Consider the following 23,897-nt stretch of genomic DNA (forward strand, 5'->3'; position numbering starts at 1 on the left):
AATTTCAGTTTGCAGTTTGCTCGTGCATTTAAATGCACGTTAAAATAAGCTTTTATTTGAAAAACTATTTATTCAAAAATTTTATAAAATGAGTTTTATAGTGTTTCGCACAATAAATCGAATTGCTCTTATAAGTATACATCATGGATGAGAGAAAACTAAAATCATTCAAGAGCCAATTAATTGTCATCTGCAGTTCAACTTCCTAAGCACATTAAGGACCGCGAAGAAATCTAAGCTGGGAAACGCCGAAATTTTGCATACTATATCTTAGAAATTAGAGATGAAAAACGAGATATCTCGTATTTGGTCCGCAATTTGTGAAAAGAATGGAAACAAATTGGTTAAATTTAGGGTTGTATTAAAACAGTTTTACGAAAAATGATGTCATTAATATTGATGTTTATTCCGATGAAAAAACAGCATAAAACAAAAAAAAAGATTTAGTAAAACTTCAATAAAATTTGAGATAAGTTTTCGCTGTTTGGACGCTTCGGCTTGTTTCTAAAACTATGTCAATCCGGGAAGTTTATCTGACCTATAAAAATCGTGGTATTATTTTTTTTTTTTTTTGATTCAGGTTACAAAACTCAAATATTGGCTAAACTTAATTTTTTTCAAATATATTTTTCAATCAAATAAATAATATTTAAGCTTTGAGTCGAAGAACCGCAGGTTGCCGACCACTGCCTTAGGAGGGTCCAAAGGAAATCAGAGAAATCGAAATTTGAATTTTGATGCAAAATGACCTTAAAATGCCAAAACGTCAAAACCTGGTCTTTTCTAAAAAAAAATGTCAAAAATCGACTTTCTGGGACCATTTTGCGGAAAACCGAAGTCCCAAAAAGTCGATCTTTTGGCAAAAATTTTGTGCTCGAGATTTTACCAGATCTCAACGTTTGATGAATTTTTAAGTCGTTTTGCATAAAAATTAAAATTTCGATTTTCCATATTTCCCTAATGGGATTTTTTGAAATGTTGAATTTAGAAGAAAAAGAAATAACACCAGATTTCGACGTGTTATGCATCTTTAAATCAATTGGCATCTAATTATAATTTCGATTTTTCCGATTTCCTTCCTGGTTCTCTCTTTATTGATTTTTGAGGGTCAAAAACCGAAAATTTGATCGCTTTAAGGCCTAAATTATGTCCGATTGAGCTGAAATTTTTCACAGGTTGGCCTTCAACAATCTACAAATTGTTTGTGGTCGGTTTGCGAAATTTGTCATGACCCATTTGTCTGCCACCCTACTATGTACATGTATTTGGAAAAAAAAAGCTTTATGACGGTCGCCATGCAGCTATCCGATTGATCCTAAATTTTGTTTCAATATTGATAAGCACAAAGAGAAAACAACTTGCTGCTGAATTTTTTAAAAGGTTGATGAGTGTTTTTTTTTTCTATTTTTTCGAGAAGACGTTGTTGATTTGAAACAAACCTACTTTATCTTTCTGAACACTGACGTAGACTGAAGTCTATGCGGCTTTTTTCTAGTTTGTTTTCCTCAGTTGTCGGTGCGTTGTCAGATTTTTCAGTCCGTTTGACAGACATGACATGACCTGCGGTGAACAACCAACCGAACTTAATCCGAAGAAACACCTCGGTGACTGATATTCTTATTAATAGAAGAATGGGGGGAACAGACAATTGAATGACGGTCGCCACGTCTCGGCTCAACTGATGGACGACCGTGAAAATTGGTTTGGGTTTGTTGGTTTTTGTAGTCCTCAAGTTTGATCCGACCCTCCACTGGCTTTTAATCGAAACAGCGATTCCGGTCGCGGGTTTTTTCTCGCGGATTTTTTTTTCATCTTGTCTTGGGAACGCAAAAAAAAAATCAGTCAACTTTAAGCGGCTACTGCTGGTGTTATATGGTTTCCTGTTTAGGTTTTAGATTTATGACTGCTGTTTGTTGAACAGCTACTTCTAGTGGTGATAACTAGAAACACCTCTCAATGAGGAAAAACTTAGCTGTAGTTAAAAGTAATGGACGTAAATTTTAGCTACCCTGCCTGGTAAAAAAGCGTTTGTTTTAGGAAACCTGGGATTATTTTAATAAAATATGTTTGGCTCTAGAGAGGATCGAACTCACGACCTTCGCGTTATTAGCACGACGCTCTAACCAACTGAGCTATGGAGCCACCTGGTCTCATATTCATCAACGATATAGCTTTTATTAATTATTTACAGAAGCCATTCGTTTGCATTAAAAAATTAATTATTCTAACCGCAGCACTTTTATTTTAACTCACATTTTTTACTGCGTTTACGCGGTAAATATTGAAAAAAAAACCTTCAAAAAGAAAGTAGAACCACACCGATTGATTGCCGATTGATCCGAGATGTAAAATAATTACCGCACGTGTTACCTTTGAAATCGGTTTTTTAATTCTTCATCACTTCTATCGGTGGAACGCCAGAAAAAAATGGCATAAATTTTAAGCACCGATTTATCGGTGGTTTGGCCTCAGAGTCAAACCCGAATTGGCACAAATGCGAGAGGAGCAAAAAACAAACGGGTGCAGTCGCAAAAATGAATAATTTAAATGTTTTTCATTCGGGTTTTAAAAGAGTGCAAAAAAACAGGGCGCCCGCAACCAATCAATCCAACATATGTTTTGTGCGTGTAAAAATAATATCAAATATAAATCGGCGCGGGAGACTGTTGCGAGTTTTGTGTAGTTCAGAAGTGGCAAAAAAAACGAACAAACCGAACCCAAATAACGAAAAATTACAATCCAAAACCCAAACATCGGTTACTACATTTGTCCTGTTTTTTTTTCTCTCAGCGAAAACGACAAAAAAAAGGGTAGCTCTCAATTGAGATAAATGACAGGGTTTTTTTTTATGTAACAAATTGAATTATAAAAAAAGGCATTTTAAAATGTCATTCATTTCTTTTGTTTGCAATGCTATCGGAATACATATGAAAGTAATTAATTTAGTATTAATCAGATGAATCCTTATTTTGTCATGACCAAATTTCTTTTTCTTTTAAAAACACGAATCTTAGAAGTTGTATTTTTCTTGAAGATATTTATTTATTTTTACATATTCAACAACTTTTCTCAATCACTTATTCACTCGGTCATCCCATCGATGGGTGCCGGCCCAGGAAGAAGGGAATCGGTTTCAGCGTCACCGGCAGCTGGAAGTGGCGATCCTCGATAATCGGGATGTGGTCCAGCGCATCCAACGCATTGACGGTATCAACCTTCGGGAGCGGAAGATTGACGGGAATGTCGATCTTGGCCCCGGTGATTCTGATCCGCCGGAAGTTGGGATGATTCGTTTGGGCCAACGATGAAGCCACCTGAAAATAGAGGGTTAATTTTTGTGGAAGAGCTTGACGAATGTCGATTGAAGAAAGAAACTTACCATGACGGCAAAAATTAGGAAGAATATTTTCATGATTTTTTTTAATTGAAGCTCTTCACATGAGGTGTTATTCTCAAATGTGGTTTAGATATATCTTTACTTTGGTTGGAGCTCGATTTGAATTGCAGAATTTGTATTTGAAAAGCTGCGATCAATTGTACAGCTGTTTTAATTAAGGTTGTCAGAATTTTTTCTGGACATACCCGGACCGAACGAATCCCGGAAATTTTATCTAAAAACCTGACAAAATCCGGGCATTTGATTTGAAATATTCAACCCAAAAACTGGGCAATATCCGGGCAAATTTTGGCAAAACCGTGAAATTATTCAGTAAAAATCAAGAAGAAAGCACTTCAAATATTATTTTTTTCATCAAACCACATCAGCAGATTTTAAATCGTATTCTAGGCTTCCAAAACACAAGACCTGATGATTTGGATAAAACTTACAACAACAAAAAATCGTTTTGTACGTAAAAATCAAAAACTATATTAACTCAATTTGAGTTTTTTGTTAGAATTTATTAATAAGGTGAATAAATTCCGGCAAAATCCGAGCTTTTTCCAACAAAATCCGGACAACTGGGACGGACCGGATTTTACTCAAATTTTTGCGGCATATATCCGGGCAAGTCTGGAAAAATCCGGGCAATCTGGCAACCTTAGTTCAAATGGAATAGTTGGCGCCACATAATATTATTTTGGATGGAAATTCTAAATTTATCGAGTTGAGAAGATCACTTTTTTGCTGAAGAAGCAGGATAGGAAAGTCATCATTTTTCAGCAAAATTCGCCAAAGTAAACCGATAATCGAATGAACCTATTTTAAATGTGAAAACTGTTTTAAAATTAATTTATTTATTTTTTATCGAAAAAGGATTAAGGTTTTCCTTCAATATTCTAGCGTCAGAGATGGAACCCTTTAAAAAAATTGTATCCTACTATTTTTAGAAAACTCTTGTTGGAACATCTGACATTACTGGAGGACTTTTCTGATCTAGAGATCTTGAAAAATTTCAATTTATTCCTACCAATTTTAGAAACAACGTTATTACTTAGGCTTAGAAAACTAGAAAAGATTTTGTATTTTAGACCAATGCACAGTAGGGATCTTCGAGCTAAAAACGGTATACAATTCAAGCAAGATAGTCTCACTCAAAAAAACCTTTCTTCATGTAAAAAACACGAGGAAGCAAATGGTTCACACTGTTTTTTGATAAAAAAATGTCTCTAAATGCCTCATGTTGTCCGATTTCCCCTATTTTGGTTTGGGTATAATGGCATAATTTCGATTCTACTTTTGTAGCAATCTACATGCTACAAGAAATTGTTTGACTCTTTACTCATTTATTTAAAAATGTCATCTGAATCAATTGGTGTACCCCAATTTTTGTTTTTACACAAATGGCTTATTTTCCCTTTTTTCCCCTATACATGAGAAATTTTTCAGAGTGATGCAGTCATATAAAGTATAATCCAGCAATTTTTCATCATCAATGATTATTTTGGGTTGAATTATTCATCCTCAAGCTAATCGTGTTGCTTTTTTGCATTAGAATGAATAGAAACGGCTAAATAGTTCTAACTTCCCCTAATTTTTATAAATTTATACATTTTACTGAAACAACCGAACAAATCACGTACAAAATGCAAAAACCAAGTGATTCCATTTAAAATTAGTCGCTGAATCGAGTAAAAGGTTGCCGAAATCACAGAAAAATCTACAGTTTCGCAGAAATTTGAGCCAATTTTTTATCACAGAATCCGTGTCATAGAACACAGAATTTTAAAAATATTCATAGATTTCACAGAATTTTCAAATTTTGAACCTTTTTTTAAAAATTATTTTTTTATGTTAATATACATCTTGGATAATTATCTTTGAATTAAAAAAAAAATATGAGAAAATTGGTAATGTTAATTGTTTTGTCTTAAGTAAAATATAAAAAAGACGCAATTTGACATGACTTTTGAATATAATTAATGGAAAAAGCTTCACAGAAAACCGTCACAGAGTTTTTGGGTAAAATCACAAAAAGTCAGAATTTTCTATCTTCAAAACACAGAATTTTTTTCGGCAAACTTAGATCGAGTGGTTTGAAACGCTCAGTGTTAAGCTTAGGAGAATAACCGCACTCGTCCCTATTTCCTCTTAAATCAGGCGATATTAAAAAAAAAATCATTATAAAAAATGACAATGCATCATAAAATGCAAAAAAAAATGAATAAAAGACTTGTAAACCTCATTGCTGAATCGATAGAGGTACACCACTTAGCGTTAAGTTCAAGAGAAGAGCCTCAAATACCCCAATTTTCCATAAATATTCATGCAATTAAAAAAAAATTATGTAACAAACGATAATGCAATTGAACAGATGCAAAAAAAAACATTGTAGCAGCTGAAAAACAATTTTTAAAACAAATGATGAACACCTTTTAGCACTCAGTAGACGAGGAAAGTCTCATTTCCCCCAATTGCAAAATGGTTAAAAAAATCCGGTATAGTAAAAAGCAAAACTTTTTGTCATTAAATTTGAAATATATTTTGACAAAACATCAGTCCTTAAAACCTATATGGTAGAAGAAAGTTATTAAAATTTTGAGGATATCTTAAGCAATCTATTACTAACATGCTTCATTACAAAATTGACAGTATTAACAAAAATGAGAAAAGTGACAAAATCGACACAATTGATATTATTGACAAAATTGACAATTTGGCGATATTGACAAATTTGACAGATTTGACAAAGTAATAAAAATGACAATAAACAAATAATTTACCAAAATTAGAAAAGTGACAAAATCCACATGACAAAACTGACAACTTGACGATACTGACAAATATAACGAAATAATCAAATTGACAATTTAAAAAAACTGACAAAATTTACCACATTGCCCTTATTACACAATTAAGAAAATTATTTTTTTTTAAATTGACAACTTGCCAAATTTACACATGACAAAATGAACAAAATTGACAAAAAATGACAAAATGAATAAAAAGGATAATAATGACAAAATTTAAAAAAAAAAATTAAACAAATGATTATCATAACAAGAATCCCAAATATGACCAAAATTTCAAAAATTTCTGAAGTTACAAAAAGGACAAAGATGTCATAAATGACCAAAATTACAAAACTGACAAAAGTTTAAAAAACGACAAAATTGACAACAATGTTGAAAATAATTGATATAATTACCAAAACAGACTATAAAGAAAATCTTGACAAATTTGACATTGAAATATGTTTTGACAAAAAATAAAATATCTTTAGCAATCAATTACTAACATGCTTCATGTCAAAATTGACATTATTTATAAAAATGAGAAAAGTGACAAAATCGACATGAAAAAACTGAAAACTTGACGATACTGACAAATATGACAAAATAATAAAAATGACAAATTAATTAAATTGACAATTTGAAAAAGAAAATTGACAAAATTTACCACATAGCCCAAATTACAATATTGAGAGAATACTTTTTTTTTAATTGACAAACTTGACAAAATTTACACATTTTCCAAAATTAACCAAAAATTGACAAAAATGACAAAATGAGAAAAATTGCAAAAATGACAAAACTTAAAAAAGGACAAAAATGGCAAAAATTTAAAAAATTAAACAAATGATAATAATAACAGGAATTACAAAAATGACCAAAATTACAAAAATTTATAAAGTTACAAAATGACAAAAATGTCATAAATGTCCAAAATTACAAAAATGACAAAAGTTTCAAAAACGACCAAATTGACAACACTATGGAAAATAATTGATATAATTCTCAAAATAGACTATAAGGACAAAAATGGCCAGATTGACAAAAATGACATTTGAAATATGTTTTGACAAAAAATAAAACATCTATGGCAATCTATTACTAGCATGCTTTATGCCAAAATTGACGTAAATGAAAAAATTAACATTATTTAAAAAAAATGAGAAAAGTAACAAAATCGACATGACAAAACAGACAATTTGATGATATTGAAAAATATAAAAAATAATAAAAATGACAAAATAACCAAATTGACAATTTGAAAAAAACTGACAAAATTTACCACATTTCCCAAATTACAAAATTGGCAAAATAAATAGAAATTTAAAAATTGACAAACTAGACAAAAATGACAAAACTCACACATTTCACAAAATTTCAATATCAAAAGTCACACACATTTTTTACAACGACAAACATGACAAAAATTTTAGAAATTAAACAAATGATAAACATAATAAAATGACAAAAATGACCAAAACAACAAAACATTACAAAACGGTTGTAAATGATAAGATGACAAAGATGACAAAAATTACAAATATAAAAAAATGTCAAAAAGTTGAAAAATTACAAAAATGACAAAAGATTCAAAAACAATAAAAAATTACAAAAATGTCATAAATGACAAGATGAAAAAAATTATAAAAATTTTGAAAAATTAAAAAAAGGGCAAAAAAAAAGTTACAAAGATGTCATAAATGGCAAGATGACAAAAATTACAAGAATAAAAAAAAGTTACAAAATTGACAACACTGTTGAAAATAATTGACCTTATTCACAAAATTGATAATATTGAGAAAGTTTGCAAAATTGAAGCATTTTTTTAAATTTAGTCAATTTTGTTAATTTTTTCGATTTGTCATTTTCCAAAAATTGATTAGTCAGGTTTGTCATTTATTCTAATTTTATAATTTTTAATACGTTTGTGCCATTTTTGTCGTATTTAAATTTTCTTAATTTGTCAGTTTTAACATTTATGTCAATTTTGTCAAATTTTGTCATTTTGGTAATATTTGACATCTTTGTCTTTTTGCCATTTTGCCATTCCGGTCATTTATGTCATTTTGGCTATTTTTATCATTCTTGTCCATTTTTCAATTTTGTCATTTTTTTAAAATTTAGTATTTTTTTCCATACTTGTCATTTTAGTCAATTTTGTAAGTTTTTCCTATTGAGTAATTTTTGTCATTTTTTTGAATTTTTTTGTTATTTGCAACTTTGCAATTTTGATTAGTTTGGTCATTTGAATTACCAAATTGATAAAATTGGCAAAATTGTCTAAGTTACAAACTGACATGAATGTTGACATTATAAAAATTGTCGAAATCGACAATATGTCGACTATTTCCGAATCGGGAAGGTTGTCGAAAAATTCATTTATTTATTTATTGGGCCGATTGTTGGACTCTATGCTACTGTATCGTATATAACTCCAGCGATTGTTTAATCATGTAAGTTGTTCTACAATTTATTAGAATTGCTATACGGTTTGGGTGGTCGATTTGCATTAGAGTAATGAAGTGAGATGCACATATGATTTCACCCAATAATATTTTCTTTACTCTCATTTCTTTCACTTCAGAGGTTACTCAGAACAAACGTTGGAAAATTTGAAACACATGGCTGGGCATTAGGGTGGCCCAAAATTGTACTATGGCTGGGATGTTGGGGGCTCAAGCTTCAAATGATAGCTTAAGGTGTAAGAAACAATATTTTATATGGCGGCGACTCAGAAAAATGATGTTTAGAGGTCGCACTGGTTCGATTTTTGAAAAAAGGCCATTTTTTCGACATTTTGTTCAAATATCATTTTCAGATCTTGTAAAAGTATCCAACATGTGTCTCTAATATTTTTTAAATTTTCTTTCTAATGTATGTTTTAAACTTAAAATTTATTGGGACTATTTTGGACTCTCAATTTGTATGTATGATTTTTTAAATAACGCAATACTGTGAATTTTTGTAAAAAAAAAATAATTAAAATTAACAAAAAAGTGTACTTTGGATTAAGATTTTTAATCAACATTGAATTCAAAAGATGCGCGACGTTAAAATGTGCAACTTTGCAGAAGAAAGTGTACAGCTATGACTTGTCGATTCAAAGTAATTCAAGTTTCACTGTGGAAAAAAGTCACAATTTTCAATTTTTTGCCAAGAATTGCTCTATATTATGATGTTGATGAGTTTCGAGCAATCAAAGAACCAAATAAACTCCTGATATAAAAATTTTTCATCCTTTTATCTATCCTAAAATCATCAGAAAGAACCATTCCAAGTTTCTAGATTTTTTATTGATTGAAGTTCGTGTTACCCATACTTGGGTGACGGTTTGGTGAATGTTTTATGGTCACAACCACTAAATAAATTTAAAATAAAAATCTAGAAACTAGTCATGGTTGTTTCTGCTGATTGAAGGATCGATAAAAGGATGAAAAAATTTGATATCAGAAGTTTATTTGGTTCTTAGATTGCTCGAAACTCAACAACATCATAATATAGAGCAATTCTTAGCAAAAATTTGAAAATTGTGACTTTTTTCCACAGTGAAACTTGAAATACCTTGAAACGACAAGTCATAGCTATACACTTTCTTCTGCAAAGTTACACATTTAAACGTCGCGCATCTTTTGAATTCAATATTGATTAAAAATCTTAATCCAAAGTACACTTTTTTGTTAATTTTAATTATTTTTTTTACAAGAATGCACAGTATTGCGTAATTCAAAAAATCATACATACAAATTGAGAGTCCAAAATAGTCCCAATAAATTTTTAGTTTAAAACTTACATTATGAAGAAAATTTAAAAAATATTAGAAACACATGTTGGATACTTTTACAAGATCTGAAAATGATATTAGGACAAAATGTCGAAAAAATTGCGTTTTTTTTCAAAAATCGAACCAGTGCGACCTCTAAACATCATTTTTCTGTGTCGCCGCCATATAAAATATTGTTTCTTACACCCTAAGCTATCATTTGAAGCTTGAGCCCCCAACATCCCAGACATAGTACAATTTTGGGCCACCCTACTGGGCATTTTGTTTTAAATTGTATTCTTCAATTTTATATTTGGTTTATTTTGAGATTACCATATGCTGTGATTCCAAAACATTGGGGTTATTCTTATTTAAAAAATAAATAAATAAATAGAATCGGGATCATACAGGATACTCTAGGATCCAGCCATTCAAACCCCGCCAATTTGATGCAAATTATCTAATTTTCATGAAAACTGTTATTTATATAAAAAATACTTGTATCCTATAAACAATTTTGAGTTTTTATTTTTTTAATTCGCTTCGTCTTTTCTGCGTTTGGAATTCTTGAATCATTATTCTATGATTCAGAATTTAGAAATCTGTCATTTGTTTATTATTTTGTGTTATATGTATTCGAATATAATTTACAGTCTGCAAGAAAAGCTACAACTTGTCGCACTTTTTGGCTCATGGCTACAATCCACTGTAAAGTGTATTAAATCGAGTTTTCAATGGATGAACTCATTGAGTATTTTGATTCAGGCTGGGAAACTAATAACTATTAAGTTTTGGCTCACGCACAAGATAAAATTAATCGTTTTTTTTTTGCATGAAGCCAAGGGCCAAGGGCCCCGTCAAAGTGAGAACTAATTGCCGAAAGAAAGCACCCCCTCTTGCTTGCGTTCAAGTTCGACAGTCAGACTCAGATTTAGGACTGACTGACAGAAAATTATTTTGGACGAGTCATCTCGATCGTCTTTGAAACAGAGGAGAAGTTATCACTTTCTCACGTTTATCGCTAAGAGTTAAACAGTTGTTAAACCAATTAACAGCACTATTCAGTAAAATCGAAATATCGCTTCTGTTACTAAACCGATTTGTACAAAATTTATAGTTTATAGTTCTTTCAACTTGACCATTCTTTTTATTGCAGCTGTCTTTTGACAAGCTTTTTATCTAAACTGTCCTCATTTGGCTGTCCTCAAAACTCGTCCTTTTTCCCATCAACTGTCTTCTCAACTTGCTTTTCTTCAATGCGTTCCTTCCGACACGCAATTGTTTCGGTGTTCTCACAACCATCCATTTTTTCTGCTGTCCTCCCGACTAGCAAAGTTTTGCTGTCCTCCCAACTCGCCTTTTTTCAACAGCTGTCCTCTCAACTCACTGTTCTTTTTTGCTGTCCTCCCGACTCACAAAGGTAAAGCTGTTCTCACTGCTTAACCTTTTTTTTAACAGCAGTCTTCTTGACTTCCTGTTCTTCTTTGCTGTTCTCTCGACTCGCAAAGGTAGGGCTGTCCTCCCAACTCTTCTTTTTTCCATCAGCTGTTCTCTAAGTTCACTGTATTTTTTTGCTGTCCTCCCGACTCGCAAAGGTAAGGCTATCCTCTCAACTGTCCCTTTTTTATCACAACTGTCCTCTCAACTCACTGTTCTTCGTTGCTGTCCTCCCGAATCGCAAAGGTGAGGCTGTTCTCACAACTTGTCTTTTTTAACAGTTGTCCTCTCAACTCACCGTTCTTCTTTGCTGGTGCTCCAACTCGTGAACGTAAGGCTGTTCTCACAACTTGCCTTTTTTAACAGCTGTCCTCTCAACTCGCTGTTCTTCGTTGCTGTCCTCCCGAACCACAAAGGTAGGGCTGTTCTCACAACTTGCCCTTTATTTAACAGCTGTCCTCTCAACGCACTGTTCTTGGTTGCTGTCCTCCCGAATTGCAAATGCTGTTCTCAAAATTTGTCCATTTTATAGCAGCTGTCTTCTCTAATGACTGTTCTTCTTTGCGTTCTCCCAACTCGCGATGGTAAGGCTGTTCTCACAACTTCCCTTTTTTAACAACTGTTCTCTCAGCTCTCTGTTCTTCTTTGCTGTCCTCCCGACTCGCAAAGGTAAGGCTGTCCTCTCAACTCTCCATTTTGAATAAAAAAAAGTTTTTCTCTCTTTCTCTGTTTTGTAAAAACTGCACGTTTCAATCTATGAATAGTCAAAATTGTTTCAGTCACAGTAGAATAATTTTGAAAAGTGGATTGGAAAGTTGACGTGATTTAACACATTTTCGCATCTTTAGCTTCTTAAAATACGAAACGCAGAATTTTTATGGAATTTTGAGTTTTTTAAAGGAGTGTTTGTACATTGATTCCCTACGTTGAGCGTTTGGAAGCATTTTTTTCCATAGAAAAAACGTTCATACATATGAAACTTGCAGTACTTTTTTATTTTTTTTAACAAAAAGTAGCTTCTCCTTGTATAAAATATTAGTTTGTTTGCTGAAATCTAAGTTTTATTTTAACAAAAAACCAAAAATGGATACATTAAGCTAGAGAGCTATGAAATCACATCCAAAGAGCTACAGGTTGCCTACCAGTGGACTGAAGTTGTTTTGAAATTAATTTTTAACAAAATTTGTTAATTTTTATTTCTAAACAATAACTTACTCTAGGGAACGCCAGCCACATTCTAGAAAACTATATTAAGTCAGTTTGTCAGACGGTCAATTAGACATCAGACAGTCAATCAGTCTTACATTAAGTCTGTCAGTCAGTCAGACAGACTAACAGGCTGTCAGTCAGACGATCAGTTCAGACGTTAATCAGACGGTTAGTTAGACGGTTAATTAGTCAGACATACAGTCAAACAGTCTTTCACACAGTTCTTCAGCAACAGTCAGACAAGGTATCAGGTAGTCAGTTGGAAAGTCAATAAGACAGTCAGCTAGACAACCAGTCAGTCAGTCAGTTCAAAAAGCTTGACAGCCAGTCAGGCAGTCTGCCAGGCAGTTCATCAAATAATCAGTCAATCGAACAGTCAGTAAGACAATGAAACAGTTATTTAGACAGCAAAAATGTCAGTCATCGAACCGTTCTTTGGGGCCGTGCACTAATTACGTAAGCACTATTTTGGAAATTTTCAAACCTCCCTCCCCCCCTGGTAAGAAAAAGTAAGATTTTTCTAACCCCCCCCCTCCCCCCTAGTAAGATCTTACGTTTTTGTTATTCTTTGAAAAATTGACACGTTTTTTTTTCAAAAATTGCTTGACAATATTAAACATGAGACATACATGCTTCAAAGCAAAGCTCTTTTTAAGTAAAATTAAAAAACTTTATTTGAAAAGCACAATCTATACAAAACAACAGATGAAATGTCATAAACGATTAAAGAAACATTATTCAAGACGTAGCATGTTTGAGGTAACAATATAATCTTCAATAATTTTCCTCAATCAAATAAACAATATAAAATCTAAATTTCGATTAAAAAAAAAAGAGATCAGGTTATCACAAGGTACCATAAAAAATGTTATGTTTATCACCTGAAAAACATAAAAATCTTTAAAAAAATATCATTCTATACTTCCTACTAGAATTGGGGCAAAAATGTTTAACGACAATCTCGTTGCCAACTAACCTCAAAGCTCAGACTCATTCAGCGGTAAGCGATAAAGTCTTAGGATTTTTTTGCTAAATCGTTTGTAAAGTTTAGAGTTAGTAGTGTCTATCACTGAAAAAACTGTCTAGAAATTCATTATTTAAAGAGCCTTATATTGATATTTTCTGGATGAAGTCATTTCCGAAATATGATGGATTCGAATCGTGGTATAACAACGCGCCATTTTCCTTTTCGTTTCTATAAATTTCTCAATTATAAAGATTGTTATGATCAAAAGCGAAAAGCGACGATCTTTTTTAATAATGTGATTTAGTATTTTGATGGCATGTTGGTTCGAATTGGTCCTCTATAAATTTTATAGAATCTGCAACTTTTTTTATTAATTCAAAGGCATTAAAAGATAAATAACATAACATAAAAATTAACCAACGAATAAGTAGTGAGTGAAAAAACCTGAGCAATATGGTTTCATATGGTTGTGGCTGTGATGGATTTTTAATATAACATTTCTTACGTAAGATTTTTGGAAACCCCCCCTACCCCCCTAGTAAGAGATCGTAAGCAAATGTGAGACCCCCCCACCCCCCCTATGTGCTTACGTAATTAGTGAACAGCCCCTTTAGATAGTCAGTTAGACAGACAGCCAGTTAGTCAGTCAGTTTAATAATCAGGACAGTCAAACAGTTAGTTACTCAGACATTCAGTCAGTTAGTTAGTCAGACAGTTAGTCAGTCAGGTAGTTTGCTAGTTTCTCAGACAGCCAGTTAATTCATTTAGAAAGTCAGTCAAATCATGCGTCAGACAAACAGCATTTCAGACTTTTGGTTGGACAGTCAGACACTCATTTAGACATTCAGATCGCCAGTCAGTCAGAAAATCAGTCTGTTAGCCAGTCAGACAGTTTTTCAGACAGCCTAACAGACAGTCATTTAGACAGTCTAACAGGTAGTCAAGCAGTCAGTAAAACAGTAATCAGAATCTCTGTCAGACAATCAGTATGACAGTTCTTTTGTTAGACATTCAGACGGTCAGACACCCATTCAGAAAGGCAGTCAGCCTGTTTGTCAGTCAGAAAGTCAGAAAGTCATTCAGACAGTCATGTTAGATAAACAGACAGCCAGTCAGTCAGAAAATCAGTCGGGCAGTCAGTTAGACAGTCTGTCAGACAATCAGTCAATCCAACATTCTGTCTTTCAGTCAGTCAGACAGATTATCAGGCTGTCAGTCAGACGATCAGTTCAGACGTCAATAAGACGGTTAGTTAGACAGTCTATCACACAGTTCTTCAGCAACAGTCAGACAGCATATCAGGTAGTATGCTGAAAAGTCAATAAGACAGTCAGTTAGACAGTTCGACAACCAGTCAGTCAGTTCAGAAAGTTTGACAGTCAGCCAGACAGTCTGTAAGACGGTTCATCAAATAGTCATTCAGTCGGACAGTCAGTAAGACAATGAGACAGTTTTCAGCCAGCAAAAATGTCAGTCATCAGACAGTTCTTTCGACAGTCAGTTAGGCTGTCAGTTGGATGGACTGACAGTTAGTCAGTCAGTTTGATAATCAGGACAGTCAAACAGTTATTTACTCAAACAACAAATCAGTTAGTCAGTCGGACAGTTATGAAGTCAGTCAGGTAGTTAGTTAGCTTCTCAGACAGTCAATTCAGTCAGTTAAAAAGTCAGCCAGATCATCAGACGTCAGACACTCCACAGTCAGTCAGTCAGACTATCAGACTTTCAATCAGACAGTCAGACAATTATTTAGACATTTAGATCGCCAGTCAGTCAGAAAGTCAATCTGACTGTCAGTCAGACAGCCTGTTAGTCAATCAGACAGTTCTTCAGACAGCTAGTCAGTTAGACAGAAGTCAGAAAGTCAGTCAGACAATCAGTTTGACAGTTATTTTGTTAGATATTTAGACGGTCAGATACCCATTCAGAAAGGCAGTCAGTTTGTTTGTCAGTTGGACTATCAGACGTCAGTCAGACAGACTATCAGACGTCAGTCAGACAGACAGACAGCCAGTCATACTGCCATCCATTCAGCCAGTCAAACAGTTAAAAGGTCAGTAAGTCAAACAGTCAGTTTGACAACCAGTTGGACAGTTCATCAAAAAGTTTTGTTAATGAACTATTTTTCTGTTCCAACGTTTCGTATTATTTAATCTCCTTCTTCAGGAAGCGAATCAGGTTGGTTTTAGGAATTATTTCTTCTTGGGAACGATGTTTAAATAGGGATGCCCATTTCTTAAAGAGGTCGAAAGAAAGACGTACATACATCTATTCGAATGAATTTCTCCGACGTAGTCTCTCGGAGTTTGTCAAATGACAACGATCGAAGCCATGTTTGGTGCCCAAATGTTTACATCGGTAATAATTTGGAACCAAATCGAATCACCTCAAACGGGACGGTTCAGAATCCGGACGTTGTCTGTCGCATGTTTTGAAAACCGATTACAATTAGCCAATCAATTTTCCATACACGTTCCCGGAAAAGGAGCCCGGAGATGGGAGGAAAAAATATTCAATCCATACTACATATAGCAAAACCCAATCAGCGATCAAACAAAAATCCTCAAAATTCCCTCGAATCGGGCGAACCATTTGTGCTGCTGTTGGTTTTGTTGTTGTTTGCTACAAATTGTGCACAATCTGAATGTAGAAAATTCGTACAAATTATGGAATCGGTAAACAACAAAACAATCCATTCCAACTGGCATTGACCAGTTTCGATGCTTGTCGCCAGATTCCTCTTGCTCTAGATTCTAACTAGAGCCCAGGTATACCAGGTGTGAATATGTGAAAACGCATAAATTTGTTTGCCGGAGCTCTACCGTTTGCAACTAGAATCAAACTAGAACCAAACGGAATCGATCATCGATTCCGGAATGGGCTTGGCCGATGAGTTACGAATCGACCGCAATCGAGGAGTTCACAGTTTTGCGAAAAGGTTCCAGAACAATATGGTAACTTCAAACGGTCCCCAGGAAGATTCGTGTTCGTGTTCTGGTGGGCTGTATGAAGATAATTTTATTTCCATTCCGAGGAGACAGAAAACCGGAAACCAACAACCTGCAGTTGTTGTCGTAGTTGTCGTTGGGTGATTATTATTCTCCCCGGCAGCTAGCTTCTTGGTTGGCACGAACACGTTTGAGTCTAGGAGTAGTACGTAGATGATTCCGTGCTGCTGCTGCTGTGACATATTGGTTTTCCGGAGCTCTCACGCCCAGAGCTTACCTGGAGCTGGGAGCTTAGCGCGATGGGACTGATGCCAATGTTTAGGAAAAAGGGTCGTCCTTGAAAAATTTCCCTTGATTTTATTTTTGGGTTTTAACTGTCTTAGATATTTTTGTGACCCGTTAGAATTCGACCAACAATGTCATACTGAAGGTTCTGTATTGAAAAATATTAATTCTGTTGTGTTTCGTTCGACGTTCCCTAAGGCAATCACTTTAGACCACTTTTATTTATGGGTCACATAAAGGGGTTTTTCAATCAAATTCTGCTCGATTCTTCTGTCGGATCATTTAGATATCACGTCAACAGAAAATTAAAGCTTTTTTGTTTTTTCTCCACTACCTATTTAAAATTTCGTTTGACGTTCCCTAGGGCGGTAACCTGTGACCACCATTATTTATTCATTAAGCTATGATTTGAACATAAAACCACGTGTTTTCTACCAAGTAAATTTTTCCTTTGTCCAGTTTTTCTCACTTTTGAAATTTTGTTTCGTCTTTCATGGACCATCCCGGGTGGATAATAAACCTCCGGGCGGATATCTGTTGGCACTCCCCAACATCACCATCATCATTGGTGGTGGAAAAGGTCGTTCGGGGGTCCTCCGTTTGTGTTGGGCTACACTCGTTGATTATATTGTTGCATTTCGTGACAATTAATAACCCCCCTGGATTGTTGTTTGTAGCAAGGTAGCTTCCAGTAGGTACTAATCTGCACTGTTCCGTGATTGTGGCTGGAAAGAAAGCGAATGAATGAATAGTGAGCTGGCATCCGAATGGAAAGAGATCGAGCGGGGCCAATTACGACAACAAAAATAACAACAACAGAAGTGCGTGAGGTTCAGGCAGGCGAACGAAAGTGTTGTGGCAACAATGCAATGGTTTTCCACAAATGGATAGACAACACGACCGACGGATGCAAAACGTACGTACTTCTCACCGGGACCGATTCGGTTCTAATTGTCCAAGGAGGGATGAGGGTTAAAAACACCATCCAATCAGGGTTGTACCGGTTAATCGTAATTAGATTTGTGATGAAAAACGTGAAAATTTGTCTCTTCGTTATTTTCTGATTAAATATTAGTATATCTCGTGTTAAAAAGTTCATGTTTATGTGTTTTATCTACAAAAAATATCAACAATACCACTTTTTAAAATTTCTTTTTTCTTCTAAAAAATTAGACGGGTTTGACATTTTTTTTTTTTACGAATCCTCGGTCCACATCTTATTCAGAGAAAGCCCCCTTTCAGTTTAGCTCGACCCAAGGCATTCCAACCAATGTCGGCCACAGCAACGGGGCTCGGTTATGTTTGTTTATTGCAAAAATGGCACCTTTTCGAAGCACAGAGAGGTAGATAACTAACGGTGATGCTGCTGCCGACTAGGATTGGGACTTGGGTCAGTAGGATGCGGCGGCAGGTGCCAAACCACATCCAGAATGACAGTAAAAGTGCACGTTCTGTGGATTTACCAAGTGGAAAGCGATTTAAATGGTTTTGGGTGGTTTGAAATGAGCGGCGCATTAGGAGAAAAAATAACGTGGATAATGGTACTCGTGATTAGTCTTTTAAACGCATCCTTTTTTGCCGGTTGTCATGTGAAATATTCTTCGAACGATTTTATAAAAGTAGCTCAGTATGGAAAAACGTAGAAAGGTTTGTTACCTCTTAAGAAAATTTAAATTCAAGAGTATTAGGCCTCCTATCTGAAGTTCATTAAAAGGAGTAAAAGATTAGATTTAAATAAGAACATTATTGAATCTAGATTTAATTTACAATAAAAGTTCAACATTAATGTAAATTTACATCCATTTACATAAAAAATTGCCGATGATTGGAAACAACTTTTTTATACCTCTTAATTAAAATTAAAAAAAAAAAAAAGATTTCCATTTAGAAGTTCAGAGAAAAAAGTAACAAATTGTATTGAAATTTAAAAAAAATGGTAAAACTTGCATCTACTACCCATTACAATTTCACCATCACTGTAAGTTTACGTTCATTTTCGAGTAAAATTACAGACGAAAAGAAATAAATTTAATTGATTAGTTACATAGTTACTGTTAGATCCGAGAGCAAAGTGCGTCTTTTTTTTTATTGGAAATTTAAATTAAAAAAGAAGTAAGTATTGTAAATTTACATTCAATTTACATACCAAAATTACAGAGGAATAGGAATAACTTTCTTTACCTCTTAATTACTGTAGCAAAAAAAGATTTACATGTGGCAGTTTAGAGAAAGATGTAACAAATTGAATTAAAATTTAAAAAATGGTGAAAGTTGCATCTACTTCCATTACAATTTCACCATCACTGTAAATCTACATCCATTTTTCAGTAAAATTACAGATGATAAGAAATAAATTTTACTGACTCGAAGCAACTGTTTAATGAAGGAGCAAAGTGCTTCATTTTGTATTGAAAATTTTCATTGCAATATGATTGTATAATTACATATTTATTGGCATACAAAATTACAGATCATTAGGAATTACTTTCTTTACCTGCAAAGTACTGTAAAAAATTCCATGGGGCAATTCAGAGAAAGATGTAACAAATTGTGTTAAAATTTGAAAAAAAAAACATTGTTGAAAGTTGCATCTACTATTCATTATAATTTCACCATTACTGTAAATTTACATTCATTTCGAGTAAAATTACAAATTAAAAGAAACACATTTTATTGACTCGTAGTTACTGTTAAATACAAGAGCAAAGTGCTTCTTTTCTATTGTAAATTAACTTTGCAACATTATTGTAAAACCAACAATTTCAACATTACATTAAAGTTACATTGACTGACTGACTGACTGACTGACTGACTGACTGACTGACTGACTGACTGACTGACTGACTGGCTGACTGACTGACTGACTGACTGACTGACTGACTGACTGACTGACTGACTGACTGACTGACTGACTGACTGACTGACTGACTGACTGACTGACTGACTGACTGACTGACTGACTGACTGACTGACTGACTGACTGACTGACTGACTGACTGACTGACTGACTGACTGACTGACTGACTGACTGACTGACTGACTGACTGACTGACTGACTGACTGACTGACTGACTGACTGACTGACTGACTGACTGACTGACTGACTGACTGACTGACTGACTGACTGACTGACTGACTGACTGACTGACTGACTGACTGACTGACTGACTGACTGACTGACTGACTGACTGACTGACTGACTGACTGACTGACTGACTGACTGACTGACTGACTGACTGACTGACTGACTGACTGACTGACTGACTGACTGACTGACTGACTGACTGACTGACTGACTGACTGACTGACTGACTGACTGACTGACTGACTGACTGACTGACTGACTGACTGACTGACTGACTGACTGACTGACTGACTGACTGACTGACTGACTGACTGACTGACTGACTGACTGACTGACTGACTGACTGACTGACTGACTGACTGACTGACTGACTGACTGACTGACTGACTGACTGACTGACTGACTGACTGACTGACTGACTGACTGACTGACTGACTGACTGACTGACTGACTGACTGACTGACTGACTGACTGACTGACTGACTGACTGACTGACTGACTGACTGACTGACTGACTGACTGACTGACTGACTGACTGACTGAATGAATGAACTATGGTTGCATAACACGAAAACCGCCCAAGGAAGGGGGCTCCCTTACAATTTTTCACATAACTCATGAATTAATTAAGCAAACAGAACCAAATTTGGCATGGGATAATGTTATGGTTTGAGAAATATTTTGATAGATATTTGACTCCCCTCCCTCCTTTAAGTGGGGTGATAAGAAGAGGGGAGGGGCGCTCCCTTACAATTTTCTGCATAACTGAAAACTATTCTATTTATGATATTTGATGATTATTTGAGACCCCCTCCCTCTTTCCTATAGGGAAACGAGAAGGACGGAGGGGCTTTTCATAAAATTTTTACTTAACTGGATAACAAAAGGAGCATTTGGAAACATATTTGGCATGGGAGAGTATTTGATTAGGAGTAATATTCCTTGGGTTATTTAAGACCCCTTCCTTTTTCCATTGGATTGATAGGAAGAAAGAAGTGGGTGCCGATACAATTTTTGTTTTGCATAGATCGAGAACTATTCGAGTAAATGGAAATAAATTTGGCATGGAAGGGTTTTAGAGAACGAAAAAAATTCTCTTGATATTTGGGGTTCCTTTCAAATTTTTCCCAACACTTGAGAACTTACCAATCAAATGAAACCAAATTTGGCATGGGAAGGAATTTGGGTTTTTAACATTCGAATGGTAATCGACGGGACAAAGCTAACCTTGATCTGATTATCGTTGACCAACTTTTATTCGACAGTAATTGCTTCACTTTGAATCATTACGAGACCTCATTCTTTTCCTAATTATCCTTAATCGAACTGCCAGCTCTTTGCTTTTCCAAGCATCGAAGTAGGCCAGGAAAGGTGTGGCTAGTTAGTAGAAATTGAGAGCATCCAGCTCCAGCTAGAACACAGTTTAACCGCAACGGTCCGAAGCTTATTGATGTGTTCTGGTTCTGATCTTCAAAGTTGGCTGCCGCATTAACCACCAGCGAGCGTTACAAACCATCAAAGAGCGCCATGAGCGCAAAACTTTAATTGTTCCTCAATCAGGGGAACGGGAACATTTCTTTGCTTCCGATTCGAGCAACAGCAAACTACGAAGATAACAGTGCCGGTTAAAAGTTATCGGTCTCAATTTGTGTATATTTGTGTGTTAAAAGAACTTAAATGTTTTTAATGGTTCTAACGAGACTGTAAAAGACCCCTGCAATTTCCTAGATAAATAGTTGAGGGAACAATGAGCGAACTCCTACCACTAGACGACCGAGAGATGTTCCTCCTTCGTTTCATTGCTCTGAATATCGGGTTCCTGTTGTTAACGGTTGCCAATTCTTTCTGGCTCCAGGGGCCCGGAAAATTATATCGGCAGAACAAGCTCCCCGGTCAGAAGCTTTCAGAAATTATCTCCCCATGTTCTGGTGGGGTTTGAACGTCAATCAATCAAACGGGAAAAAACGAGGTTAGGATTTTGCACAATGTGATGTGATGATGATGGAATAAAAGTTTTTTCTATATTTTTTTTGGATTGGTTTTTTATTCGCAATCAGCCACTTCAATTGGCTTCGGATCGTTTATAAAACTAATGATGATTGCTTCTGTTTCAATCAGAAAAAGTTTATCTCCTAACGAGTTATGTTTGAAATTATTTTATGAAATGAATTTGCGGCTTTATCGGTGAGGGTTAAAGAGTTGAAATAAAAGACGGATAGAAGATGAGAAGAAAATTCTAAGGTGGTGAAAAGAGCGAAGAGCATTTGAAATAGAAGCTTGACCACATACTAAATTCTTTGTCCCACACCAATTAACTGTATTGAAGAAGTAGTACCCAATAGAGAAGGCACTACATTTTTCGATACAGTTAATTATGGATGGTTCGACCGCCATGTGAGTGTGCACATGTGCCGAACGGACAAAAAATTTAGCATGTGGTTGCTCTGTTAAGTCTTCTATTGTGCGATATCGTTCCATCGATGGCTAGGTAGATTTCTTATTTTCGTTTTGTGCGGATGTTCCAACTGGATTGAGTTGTCGCATACGGTCAACGGTCAGAAATCTTGGCCTAACTATTTTTCGATTATCGGAACGATGTTTTGTAATTGATTTTTATAGCCGAATTATTTTTATTATTTTAAGAGGAGAAATCACCGTGAATTTGTTTTATGAAATGAATTTGCGGCTTTATCGGTGAGGGTTAAAGAGTTGAAATGAAAGACGGATAGAAGATGAGAAGAAAATTCTAAGGTGGTGAAAAGAGCGAAGAGCATTTGAAATAGAAGCTTGACCACATACTAAATTCTTTGTCCCACACCAATTAACTGTATTGAAGAAGTAGTACCCAATAGAGAAGGCACTACATTTTTCGATACAGTTAATTATGGATGGTTCGACCGCCATGTGAGTGTGCACATGTGCCGAACGGACAAAAAATTTAGCATGTGGTTGCTCTGTTAAGTCTTCTATTGTGCGATATCGTTCCATCGATGGCTAGGTAGATTTCTTATTTTCGTTTTGTGCGGATGTTCCAACTGGATTGAGTTGTCGCATACGGTCAACGGTCAGAAATCTTGGCCTAACTATTTTTCGATTATCGGAACGATGTTTTGTAATTGATTTTTATAGCCGAATTATTTTTATTATTTTAAGAGGAGAAATCACCGTGAATTTGTTTTATGAAATGAATTTGCGGCTTTATCGGTGAGGGTTAAAGAGTTGAAATGAAAGACGGATAGAAGATGAGAAGAAAATTCTAAGGTGGTGAAAAGAGCGAAGAGCATTTGAAATAGAAGCTTGACCACATACTAAATTCTTTGTCCCACACCAATTAACTGTATTGAAGAAGTAGTACCCAATAGAGAAGGCACTACATTTTTCGATACAGTTAATTATGGATGGTTCGACCGCCATGTGAGTGTGCACATGTGCCGAACGGACAAAAAATTTAGCATGTGGTTGCTCTGTTAAGTCTTCTATTGTGCGATATCGTTCCATCGATGGCTAGGTAGATTTCTTATTTTCGTTTTGTGCGGATGTTCCAACTGGATTGAGTTGTCGCATACGGTCAACGGTCAGAAATCTTGGCCTAACTATTTTTCGATTATCGGAACGATGTTTTGTAATTGATTTTTATAGCCGAATTATTTTTATTATTTTAAGAGGAGAAATCACCGTGAATTTGTTTTATGAAATGAATTTGCGGCTTTATCGGTGAGGGTTAAAGAGTTGAAATGAAAGACGGATAGAAGATGAGAAGAAAATTCTAAGGTGGTGAAAAGAGCGAAGAGCATTTGAAATAGAAGCTTGACCACATACTAAATGCCACATGCTAAATTTTTTGTCCGTTCGGCACATGTGCACACTCACATGGCGGTCGAACCATCCATAATTAACTGTATCGAAAAATGTAGTGCCTTCTCTATTGGGTACTACTTCTTCAATACAGTTAATTGGTGTGGGACAAAGAATTTAGTATGTGGTCAAGCTTCTATTTCAAATGCTCTTCGCTCTTTTCACCACCTTAGAATTTTC

General features: G+C 34.9%; 2 protein-coding genes and 1 non-coding gene across 4 annotated transcripts in view; 1 reads left to right on the top strand and 2 right to left on the bottom strand.

The window, feature by feature from the left end:
* The window catches only part of LOC129740152 (tudor domain-containing protein 6), a 360,358-nt gene that overhangs the window by 102,827 nt on the left and 233,634 nt on the right, over positions 1-23,897 (top strand). The gene's annotated exons all lie outside the window — the stretch shown is intronic.
* LOC129740153 (uncharacterized) overlaps positions 1-23,897 on the bottom strand; it is a 288,116-nt gene that overhangs the window by 96,615 nt on the left and 167,604 nt on the right. The window lies entirely within an intron of this gene.
* On the bottom strand, positions 2,069-2,142 carry Trnai-aau (transfer RNA isoleucine (anticodon AAU)). The gene has a single exon. It is a non-coding gene; the product is annotated as a tRNA-Ile (tRNA).

This window comes from Uranotaenia lowii, chromosome 1, assembly GCF_029784155.1.
Source record: "Uranotaenia lowii strain MFRU-FL chromosome 1, ASM2978415v1, whole genome shotgun sequence".
Classification (NCBI taxonomy): domain Eukaryota; kingdom Metazoa; phylum Arthropoda; class Insecta; order Diptera; family Culicidae; genus Uranotaenia; species Uranotaenia lowii.